This window comes from Alligator mississippiensis, chromosome 3 (genome assembly GCF_030867095.1).
Source record: "Alligator mississippiensis isolate rAllMis1 chromosome 3, rAllMis1, whole genome shotgun sequence".
Classification (NCBI taxonomy): domain Eukaryota; kingdom Metazoa; phylum Chordata; order Crocodylia; family Alligatoridae; genus Alligator; species Alligator mississippiensis.
This window is the reverse complement of record NC_081826.1, coordinates 279,821,352-279,833,463: the sequence shown is the minus strand read 5'-3', so window position 1 is coordinate 279,833,463 and position 12,112 is coordinate 279,821,352. Positions and strand designations below refer to the sequence as shown.

The following is a 12,112-nucleotide window of genomic DNA, read 5'->3' as shown; positions in this document are numbered from 1 at the left end:
TTTTTAAATTTGGTATTTACTGCAAAAAATATATATTTATGATTATTAACCATAATAATATACAATGCATCCAGCCAAGTCCCCCCACCCCTCTTCTTGTTTTGTTTGCCTGGCACCCCATCTTACAAGTAGATGTTGCAATTTTTTTGGCACTCTGCCCAACAACACCAACCCCCTGCTATAAAGCAAACTATAACCTTTGGCATTTCTGTTTGAAAGGCATTTTCACTTACTTTTGAAAACAAACTAGAGTGAGCATTACATCTCACTGATATTACACCTCAGACCACAGTAGTATATCACGGTGATTCAGATAAGAATCTCCACTCCTGAGAAAGAAGAGCCTCTGTGATCAGTTGAGGTTCTGTCTACACTTACAGACTTATCGGTTACTCACACCCACGCACACTGCCCAGCTATGCTATAAACCTCTTAGCTCAAGCTCCAGCAGCAGCCCAGCTCAAGCCTGGAAGCTCACCTCCAGCTCAACTCTTTCTGCAAAGTGTTTGGAACTTAGTTGTACACTGAAGGTCGTAAGTAACACAATTCTGGCAGCATCAATCCCACAATTCCCCGTTCCTGTTTACAAGACCTGCATCCCATTTCCTTTTCTACTGCTTGTAACTAGAAACAATCCCAGAAACAAAATTTTCTGCAGACTGATTTTAAGAAGGGATCCACAAGGAAATCAGACACAGCTTGGTGCCATGCTCAAGAGGTAAGAAGGCTTTGGTACAGGCTACAATGTATGATCTAGAATAGATGGGGAATGGTGGTTCACATAACAGGCTGCTTGAGTCTGACCTACAGACTGATCCTAAATAGCACTGCAATATACCTCTAATGTCTACAAAATATGCAGACCATTGTGTTCATATTTTTTCTCCACACACCTTGGTCTGTCTGTCATAGATCTCACTAACATAGAATGAAAGAAATGTACCCAGCAAATTCCTCCAGTCAGGACAACCCAAGTTCAAAGGTAGATCCAGAGGTTTTGTCCACTCTCCTTTCCGCAGTGTAACTTGCAGCTTCACTTCTCTGCAATCCCAGATGCCTGGGTCCATGCAGAGTCAGACCATGAAAGCAACATCCAGGGACTTTTTAAAGTCATAAAGAAGGTAAGAATCCCTCCCCCAGCACACCCTCACGTCCCCTCCATGCTTAGCAGCACCTCCCTCCCCTTTCATTCCCTTCCTTCCCACTCTCCATTTGCACCTCTGGGTGCAAGAAGGGGAGCCCAGCTTGCTGCTGCTGTTCTGACTCAACCTGGCCCCCCACACAGTTGCTACCTGCAGCCCTGGCTACAGTGGGACAAGGACAGCAGCTGGGGAAGGTGGTTTTCTCTGGGTGTGCCCAGAGGTGGAGTAGGGGGAACTGGGGGGGGGGGGGCATGGAGTGAAAGGGGAGGGGAGGGGAGGGGAGGGGAGAGGAGGGGAGGGGAGGCACTGCTGAGCCCAGAGGGAAAAGTATGGCATGCCAAGAGTGGTGGAGATTCTTACCTGATTCAAGGACTTAAAAAGTCCCCAACTGCTGTGACACAGTCTGCCTGCCCCAGTAGGATGGAAGTTGGGAGTGGGGGTGCAGCCACTTTGTAGCATTGGCTGCTGCTCCTGCACCCCTCTTTTCAAAATCCTGGATCCACCCATGCCCAAGTTACAGCAATGTGTGAAGTGTATATGTAGATTGAGCACCTGACTGAAGCCCTTATGAACTGGGTAAACGGGCTCCATGCCAACTTTGAATATGGCAGTTTATAGGGGAGTATAGGGTCAGGCTCATACCTGTTTGGTGGGGGTGTTATCTGGTAGAATTGCTGTAGGGGCTTATGTACCACCCCTTTTGCTGGGGCTAGCAGAATGGGCATAGTATCATAGACAGTTAGTACAGAGCAGGGGTACTTTCAGGTAGCTCTAGTTCATACAGTGGGATTGACCAATGTTTTATGGTTCTGGGATACAGAGAGTTTAGAGCAGTTTAAAGACACCTTTGTACCTCCTCCCTCCATGGCTGGACCATAGCTGAGGTTCTATTCCAGCGAGTATAATGAGTCTGCACAATTGTGAGAACAAAAGCTCTTTCAGAAACAGTTCAGCCATAATGAGTCAACAGGAATGAATTTCGGAAACAATAATAAGTGCTTGTGGTGGAAAATAACTGTCTGGAAAAAAATCCAATTTATTATTATTATAAGCTTTCAACTAGAAGTTGTGTGTTACAGGGATTCTAGTGAAAAACAATTACATTTTGCAAATTGTATGTACAAACATGAGAAAAATACACCTTATTTAATATATGGTTTTGAGATCTAACTAATTATTTTTATTGTGCCTTGGAAGCTAAGTAATGGACCAGAACTCACTGTGCTAGGCACTGTATAAATATGAAAAAAGTCAGTTCCTGTCTTTGCCCCAGACAGAGACTATGGACAAGGGATGGCAAAGTAACATAGAGGAGGGGAAGCATGAGGAACTAGTGTGATAGTACGAGTCAGTGCATTAGGCCAAGGGTGATTAACCCCCAGCCTGTGGGCCAGATATGTGCAAGGAGCCACGGAGCCTGATCTGGGTGTGCAGGGCCAGGTGAGAGGGCCCCAAGAGCTGGATCCTGGCAAAGCAGGGGCCCTGTGGAGCCCTTGGACCCAATCCTGGCATGAGGGAATGCAGGGCCTAATCCCAGTGCACAGGGACAGTGCAGAGCCTGATTTGGCCTGAGGACTGGCCCTGTGTCCTTCCTCTGGCCTGCAGGGCAAAAATTGAGCATCACTATACTATGCCAGTAGGGGCCAACTATTTTGCTCCATACAGCAAAGTGGGGATCACAGCCACTGGGAAACCATGAGCTTGGTTTTGGATCTGATGTCATGAACTTTGAACACTGGTTTCTTCAGGTGTCCAAAGCCCACACTTGCAGATTTGAGGCAACGTTGGATTTCTTCATTGATGTCAACATTCTGTGAGAGATGGCTTCTGAGGTACGAGAAACAACCTTCTCCAGCGTCTCGCTGTGGATCTAGATTGTCGGAGCTGGGGATTATTCATAAGAGGCATTTTTAGATGTGCACATAATGCAGCACCAGGCACGTTTGAAAGCGCCCGGCACCGTGACACACACTTTTGTATAAACAGTGAAATATACGTCAGTGCTGAGAAAATGTTAGTGGTGGTGTGCTTTGAACTAAAACTCACTGAAGATGTTTTAGTTCAAAATTGCACTGCTGCCATTTTTCCAGAGCTGATGCACATTTTGCTGTTTATACGAATGCATGTGATGCAGTATTGGGCATGTCAGCTTGCATGCACAGCAGACTTGATTAATAAAGTCTGCTCCGATGGGTTGGATCTCCAGTGCATCGCAGCATGAACAGGTATGTGAATAAATGTCCTAGGAGCTTGTTGGTGGAGGACCTTAGTCTTCTGAATGTTAAGTGTCAGTCCCATTGTTTTGTGTGCCTCAGTAAAGGTGTTGATGATTGCCTGAAGGTCTGCTACCAAGTAAGCATATGTACAGCATCATCAGCATACTGGGAGTTCAATGACAGAGGTTGGGGTGGTCTTGGTTTCGGCTTGGAGTCAGCTGAGGTTAAATAGTTTACCACACATTTGGTACTTTAGCTCCACACTGGCTGGAAGCTTGTTGCTGGTCAGATGTAGTATTGTTGCAAAGATAATGAGAAGAGTGTTGGAATGATGATGCAGCCTTGCTTAACTTCCATTTTAACCTCAAAGGGACCTGTGATAGATCCACTGCTGAGAACCACTTATTGCATACTGTCATGGAGCAGGCAGGGAATGGTGACAAATTTCAGTGGGCATCCCTACTTCAAAAGGATCCTCCACAACACATCCTGGCTGACAGTTGAAAGCTTTCATGAGGTTGAAGGCCATGTAGAAAGGTTTAATGTTGTTCCTGGCATTTCTCCTGCAGCTGGCAAGCTGTGAAGATCATGTTAGTTGCCTCTTGATGCCCTAAACCCACACTAAAATTCTGGAAGTTGCTCTTCAGCAAGTGGAAGTAGATGGTTCAGGAGGGTTCTCACAGTGATCTTTCCCGTTGAGGACATCAAGGTCTAGCAGTTAGAATTTTTGGTTTTTACTCAAACGGCCTGGGCCCAACTCCCGGTATGGGAAGTTCCACATTTGGACCTGATGATCTTGTGAGGTCCCTTCCAGCGCCTAATGTCTGTGATCCCTCTATAGTTTCCACATTTGGACTTGTTATCTTTCTTGAAGATTGTCACAATCATGGCATCCCTGAGGTCATCTGGGATTTCCTCATCTTTCCATATCCTTAAGGGCATAAAGCTGTGATCTGAGCTTCTCTTCCATCTGCTTGAAGATTTCTGCAGGGATTCCATCCATTCCAGATGCTTTGTTCTGCTCGATGGCGTTCCTCGCCTCATCAAGGGTTGGAGAGATTCTGAGATCATGTCTGACTGGCTGTTGCAGGATGGAGTTGAGAGCACTTCTGTGAACAGCAGAGTCTTGATTGAGAAGATCTTCAAAATGCTCCTTCCAATGGGGGGTGATGGTTCCCCTTTCCTTGATCAGGTGTCTTCCATGCTTACGTCTCAGGGGGGTTGGTCCCCGAGTGCTCAGACTGCAGATGACTTTGGTGGCACTGAAAAAACCATGAATATTGTGGATGTTAGCAAGATGTTGAATCTCCTTAGCCTTGTCTTCCCAATATTTGTTCTGTATATTGTGGGTCCTCCTTAGATCTTTGTCTTGGTTTGTTGGAGATTGAATTTCTTTTGCTTGGAGTTGTTGTTTTGCCAAGCACAAAAGGCCTTGTGATTGCAATCGATCAACTCTTGGATCTCCTGGTCATTCTCATTAAACCAGTCTTGATGTTTCCTAGTAGAGAATCCAAGTGTCTCTTCATAGACACTGATGATGGTGGACTTAACAACACCCTACACACTGCTCATATTCTCTCATGGATGTTGATTGGAATTCACCAGTTTTTTGTTGCTTGGGTCCTTGAGACCTTAACCACTGGTCTTCCATCAGCATTGCTTCTGCTGCAGCCATCATTCGGGAGCCAGTTTGAGAGACGTAACCAAGTGGATAAGTCAGGGATCAGTGCAGCAATTATCAGCTTCTAGCAGAGGTTGGGTGATGAGGACATCTTTGCGATCCTGGGCACGGACAATCAGGTGCCAATGCTTAGATCATGGGTGTTGTCATGATTTCTTGCACCTGTTTTTCTGGTGGAATAGGGTGTTGGTGATGCTGAATCCATGTTCTGCATATTTGGTCAAGAAGAGCATGCCACTGGAGTTAACCTTTCCTACTTCTTCCTTATTGATGGTTCCATTCAGAAGGTTGGAATCTTTTCTGACTCTGGCACTGAAAGCACTGAAAAAAATAAGTCTGTCTCCCTCCAGAAAGTCAGAAAGGACTTGGTCAAGGTTGGCACTGAATTCCTCCTTGGTTTCATCAGCAGCATCAAGAGTCAGGGTGTACACACTGATGACAGTGGCATACTGGTTTCCTGCCAGTTTAACATGGGGAGTCACGCAATACCTATTAATTCTGATAGGAAACTAATTACATTGGTTTATGAGTTCATTCTTAATGGCAAAACCAATTCTGTGAAGTCAGTGTTCTCCTTCCTATTTACCCTTTGAGAAGAAGGTATAGCCGCCTCCATGTTCTTTGAGCTGCCCATCTCCCACTCACTGGATCTTGCTCAGTGCAGATACATCAATGTTGTGCCACCTGAGGTCTTGGGCCACGATTGCAATGCAGTGCTCTGGGCATTCATTATTAGGCTTGTTCATGAGGGTTCTGATGTTTTAGGTCCCAAAAATGATGGTGTGTCTTTGCTGGTATTTTTGACTGCAGTAAAGCTGATCCCACTGGACATGGTTATCCAGTCAGGAAGAAGGTAGACGGGCCTTTTCTAGTCCCCTCCCCATTTGGGGTGAACAGAGTAGAGCCTGAAGAGGGCTGCTCAGTCACAGTTACAGCTGCTGACTTGTACTCCTGTCTCATCCAAGTGGTAGATAACCTTCTTGTAGTTGACAATGTTGTGTCAGTTCATGACTAGGAGCTTCCAGACTTCACAATCCTGGTCCCATCACCATTAGGTGGTCACCAAAGGGCTTGAGAAATGTGCTGGAAAAGCGGTTTTCATGGAAGATGCTTGTGCACGACTTCTTTTATCATGGAGAAGCTGCTGCACATCAGCTACCACATGGCTCTTGACAGAACGGGACTTGAATCCAACGGCAAGGAAACCAAGGCAACTGGGGATCTCATTCCGCTGCAGCCTTCATCCATCTTCATAGCCATTGAGATCTTCTACTTCCTGCTCTTCTGGTGAGGACTTATAGACACAGAGCTGGGGGTCTGGGCAGGCTTAATATAGTGGTGACCTGTACGTGCCATGTCATAGCACTGTCAAAGAATGTATGTGGCTTTTCAGTGGGGTAAGCATGGCCACCTACTGTCCTCACCACATCTTGGTGGTGCTGCCACTGCTTGGTCCACAACTGCTTATTCATCAGTTACTCCCTCTTAGGTTACAGTTTATTTTACCCCTGCTAATTTTACAGCTAACCTTCCCTGAAGGTCATTTCACTATCTACCCCCTGTGGATGTGTGGGGTAGCAGTACAGCTCTGCCCTACAGAGCAAGATAGTACTTACAAGTAAATACAAGTACTGTCCTGCTGTGGAGCAGAAAACAAACTAACAAACAAACGTACTCTGCAGCAGCACACGTGTAGACAGTACCCCAGCTGGCTGGGGCATGAGGGTGCTTAAATGTGGGATTTGCCTGCTAGCTAGCCCTGCACTGAAGCACCCTACTAAAGCTGGGGCTGCTCCAATCCAGCTCAGTGTGCTGTGATCCTGGGTGCACATACAAACAGCAATAAACCCTGGAGTTCTGGGGCTCTGGGGGTTTATTGCTCTGGAGTTTATTGCTCCCAGGCACATGATCAAACAGAGTGCCTGGGAGCAATAATCTGAGGAGCAATAAATTCTGGAGTTTATTACTTTGCATTAATTGCACATGTAGATACGCCCAGGGGCTATTTATTAAACACACAAGGTTTATATTTAAAATGCAAATCAACTAAGTGTCTGCAAGAAAGCCATGTTGAAGCTACATTTCTGAACAACCACTGAATGTACTCCATTTAGAAATAAGCAGACAAGAACAAATTGGAAAAGCAAATGGTGTTTGCCTGAACACAAGAAGAAACCCACACAAAGATAATATCTGCTCGAAAACAGACAGATCACCTTAACTTGAGGCATATAACAGCTATTTAAGAGAGGTGGATGGGAAACCAAATCTAGTGAATCCCATAAAAGAAATCATAGCAAGCATCCTGTGCTACTTATTTGCAGTAAATTAACTGCATGGTTTTAGACAAAATGAATGAGCAGGAATACAAATTATTTTTAGTGTACTGGCACTTCCAAGCTGTAAAGTCGACACAGTCAAAAGCAGAATTGAGCTGCAAGGCTATACCTATAACTTGCAAGGCAGTGCAATACAGAGACATCCCAACATAACTCTGCTTGTCCAAATTCCAGAAATAGAAGCAGCATGGCTGCATTAGCCTGGCACTATGGCCAGACTAAAGAGCTCTGCTGAGAGCCCAGGTATAGCGCCATACTAATGGGATTATATTGCTTCTGGTTTCATGCTAGCATGTGCAGAACAACCCCAGGGTAGAGATGCACTGACTTGGCTTGTGTCATGCATGTATTCCTGGAATATCCTCTTTTCAGAGAGTGATTCTAAAAAATATTTTAGGCCATAATGTGAGTAAAAAGAAAGTTTTGTGTTTTAAAAATGTTACATCTGGTCTTTGTGTTTTTCAATCAGTGATACTTAAGTGACTATTTAAGGAAATGACAATAAATAGACTGCTTAACAGAGCTTATCCTCTAATGAAAGGAAGAGCATAGCTGTACCCAGTGTGACTCTAATCTTCCAAACTTTACTGTTTTTACTCCAGTTGTGTTAATATTTTGAGCAGTCTTTTAAGGGAGGAGGTTGCCTAATAAAGATGATTTGTTAAACAAGTCTCAGTGCATTAGAACATGAATGAAAATCAGTTTTACAAGTACCTTAGAAATCTTTTCAGATACATTTGCACTTACAGTTCATCCTAACTGAGATTCTCTATAGGTAGGGACCTACCAAAATCATGATTGCACATTTTTCACAGAAAATGTGAAATTGGGTGGGCTCTGCAAAAAATGCCAAAAAACTTACTGGCAAGCAGAGCAAAGGGCAAGCAGTCCTGAAGCATGGCAGGGATAGGGGAGGAAGATGGGAGAGGGAACAAGAGAGAGAGGGAGAGCTAATTAGAGGCTGAGCCTGTGACCTAGGCTCAGAACAGGAGCTAGTCCAGAGCCAGTCAGGGAAGTGAGAGGGTTTTGGTGCTAATTTTTAAAGCAGCCACAGGCATGCTGCTACAGCATGCTGCAGCCTGAAGATTCAGTATTTACACTGAGAAGAAATCCTACAAGACAGCCAAATACGTTTCAGCCCTGGACTGTATAAGGCGGTATCCTGCAGGGACCTTGCATGCAGATGGAGGCAGACTGTTCTGTGGTGCCTGCAATATGGCTCTGTATGAGTCAAGGAAAACCAGTATAGATCAACACTAGCGTCCGAGGTGCACATGAAGCAGAAGGCTGCTGCAGAGGCTGAAGGCAGAGCAAGAAACAAGTGACCACGTCCTCAATCTTTAAAAGGACCACAGAGAGCAGTTTGGCAAAGCAAGAGGCGGCATTTTCCCTAGCAAACATCCTACTGGAGAAACTTGAAGGAATATCTGAACCAAAATGTGCCAAATGCTGGCAGTTTTCTATGTGCCAACAAGCTTCCCCAAGACTATCTCCCTGCAGTGATTGCTTCACATGTAAAGTCCACAAATGTATGAACGCTTCTCCATTGTGGAGGCTGAAGTCACTGACCCTCAGAATAACTATGTGCTGTACATTTTATTTATACCTGGGAGCTGGACAGAGCAGGACCTGCTTATTTTTCAAACAGAGTCAGTCCATCTCACTTCTGTCAGTTTTTCTGCTGTGTCTCAGGCCATAGTGAAGGTATCGGTCAGCTGTGGGTTAGCATTTACCCAGATCTCAGCATTCCTGCCCAACAGTCCCACGTACGTGTGCAAGGCTTGGTCTGACATGCTCCGTGGAATGCTGCCCAACGCAGTTCATGTCACCGGCAGGGCGCACATTCTGTCTTTACTAAGTGACATCTGGCACATGCAGCTCCCCGATGTGGACAGCCTGGTGTCCTCCTTCAAGAAAGCCTTCAAGCACTGTCCAGGCTGTAAGGTCTGGTATAGGGAGTCCATTGCCAGTCAAAATGGGGACTCAAATGTCACTGTGCCACTGCCACCAAAGCCTGTACTCACCAGGTGGAATTTGTGGTTCAACGTGGCCTGTTTCCATGCCACCATATGCAGTACTTTGTGACTGAGGAGCTGGAAATCACACAGCGCACAGTGCATGCTTAAACTGTGCAATCTCTTAAGGCAGGGCGATAGTCAAGATCAAATGGCTGAAAATGCCACCCATTTCATGGAGCTTGTAACGTGGTTTGAAGACCAGCAGGCTGCACACAACAAAGTGATAGATTTGATAAACTGGCTCTAAGACAGGGCATCACAAGAACTGCCAACCTGTCCTCATGAAAACCAGTGGAGACAAGAACTGTTCCAGGCAATAGCTGTGAAGCTGAACCAGTACTACACATACAACCTGTCATTGCCACCATGGTTCAGACAAGTGGCTGCCTCCTTCCTTAGTGTCGTTTGCATTTTAGACTGCAGCCAGGTGTCTGTTCTGAGTTGTGACCCTCAGCTACTGTAAATAATCCCTGGATGGTAGAAAGAATATGACAACAAACATGCTGCTTATGTGAACTTCATCAAAGAACGCTGGATGCCTTTGCCTGTGCCTGTATTTTGGAACTCACTTCTCTAGTCCCTGGCAAAATGCTGTTTCACCATTGCAATGAACTCAGTGGATGCTGCATGTGCGTGCCATCTCAGCGTATGGACAAATGCTCACTCCACAGACAGAGAACATTTGCAGCTACTGTCGCTGGATGCAGCATGCTAGCATTTATTAGCTAGCATGAATTACCTGTCTCAAGGTTAGCATTGAGTAAACTCCTTTTTACAGTGTCCTTTAATACAGTGTATAGCTGGTATTAGTTACACTTCATGTTGTGTATAGCTTAAATTTCATAAGATATTTCAGTTTAGAGTTTAATTAAATGCTTAGATTGCTTAATAATGCGTCAATTAATGGCTTCTGCACACTTAATCCCCTGATTAAGCCTGCAGAAACAATTAAAGGAAACATTTTTTAAACAATTAAGCTGGAGTTTCACGCCATCTGGCAATCTGTGGGGAGAGGTAGGACTGCCGGGGCTCCTCAGCTAATCAGGGGCATGGCGGGGGGACCTGCCACAACCAGCCTGCAAAAAGGGCAGCTGGCCCCATGATCTGCCTATGAAACTGGCAGGCCACCTCCTTGAGTTCAGTAGACCCCTATCTATAGGAGATCCTCAGATATCTTGCAAGATCCTCAGATGGAAGCTGTGCTATAGATTGTAAATATTGAATGGTATTTATTATTAATATATCAATCATACCATTACATGCAAAATATTTTGGCATCTTCCCATTGATTTTTCTTGTAATTAATGTGAAGTAACTTCTTTTGTATGCTGGAACTTCATGAAATAGGGAAAGTAGAAGTGCAAGTTTGCTGAATATTTTAAAATCAATTAGTTTGATCTGTTGCAACATAAGCATGACGTTTCTTCCCTGTGATCTGCTTCATGCCTCGCTGGCAACTTCTTTTGAAAGGTTAAATTTTACTTTATTATCTGGAATGTCCTCTCATTTACTAAGCTCCAACAGACATCAGGAGCAAACCAGTAAAATTAATGGAGTTGCACTAATGTACAAAGTTGGCATGAGAAGGAAATCAAATCCAGTACCTTAGAGTGGCTTTTTCTGGTGGGGTTTATGGGGGGGGGGGGGGGGGGGGGGGGGGGTTCGGATTTCCAGCTTTTTGACAAGGGAAATACTGTTGTCAACCCATGTGTTCTCACTGGTCTCCTTTCCTTTTGTAGTCACATCTTTTCCTTGTTAATTACCATGTAAAGGCGCACAGTTTTAGCTTATAAAAGTGTCACTCCTATTCATTCTTCCTTTGTTTATTCTTTCTTCAACACCTTCAAAGGCTTGTGTTGTGGTGAGCCAAATATGTGAGTAGAAGCAAAACAAAGAAAAACATTTATCTTCTACAGTTCACCTGAGCTTGATTTGTGGGATGGGACAGATGAATATTAAAAATTAAAATCTGAATTGACAGTGGTTGGAAATTATTAATGGAGTGATCTATTTTATCCAAGACACCAACAGATCTTTTGGATTATTTTCCAAATTGTGGGTTTAGTTGCTGATTATATTGCCTTATGAAGCTTTTTATTTTAACTGAACTTATTTAATTTATTAACTTTAACTTATTTTAACCAGAATTGAGTACATTTGTCAGTATTACAACACAAATTCATAAAGTCCATAGTAGAGCTGACTTTAATGTCTTCATTTAAAGGCAGTGCTAAATTTCCTTTATTGATGTTGATATAAATTATGAATATGACTGAGAGCATATACCAATATGTTTTTCTTTCATATGATTGATTTTTATAAGCTTCATAATGCAGACTTAACTTATGTACCCTGTCATGCACTATCTTCACTCATACCAAGAAAATGTTATTACAAGAAGGGAACAGTTCACAATTACAAGGAAAATTGGTAGTGGGCTCAAATGCTTGATCAAATTATGTGTATTATTATTTAAACTTGCATGCATAAAACCCAATCTTAGATCTGACACAACTATCTGAATATTGCGGACTCCAGAAAATTCTGGTCTAGAATTTCAAGCAAGAAATTTTAAAATGCTCCTATTTGAATCATGAAAACTCCAGAATTCTTAAAATGAAGAGGTTCAACTTTGAATAAACAGCAGGAAGTGATACTTGCAGTTTTAGTAAAGCTAAGAATATGAAGACTGTAGTTAACAGTTAGTTGCCATCAG

At 43.9% G+C, this 12,112-nt stretch overlaps 1 protein-coding gene and 1 long non-coding RNA gene across 10 annotated transcripts in view; one reads left to right on the top strand and one right to left on the bottom strand.

Annotated features, from left to right (window-relative positions):
* PRLR (prolactin receptor) overlaps nt 1-12,112 on the bottom strand; it is a 230,990-nt gene that overhangs the window by 70,872 nt on the left and 148,006 nt on the right. The window lies entirely within an intron of this gene.
* On the top strand, nt 381-11,370 carry LOC109285301 (uncharacterized). 2 transcript variants are annotated; one of them, XR_002093021.2, is made up of 4 exons: nt 381-718; nt 1,020-1,121; nt 2,891-2,974; nt 11,246-11,370. It is a non-coding gene; the product is annotated as an uncharacterized LOC109285301 (long non-coding RNA). The 2 variants fall into 2 exon arrangements; XR_002093019.2 differs by lacking the exon at nt 11,246-11,370 and having other exon boundaries at nt 2,891-3,272.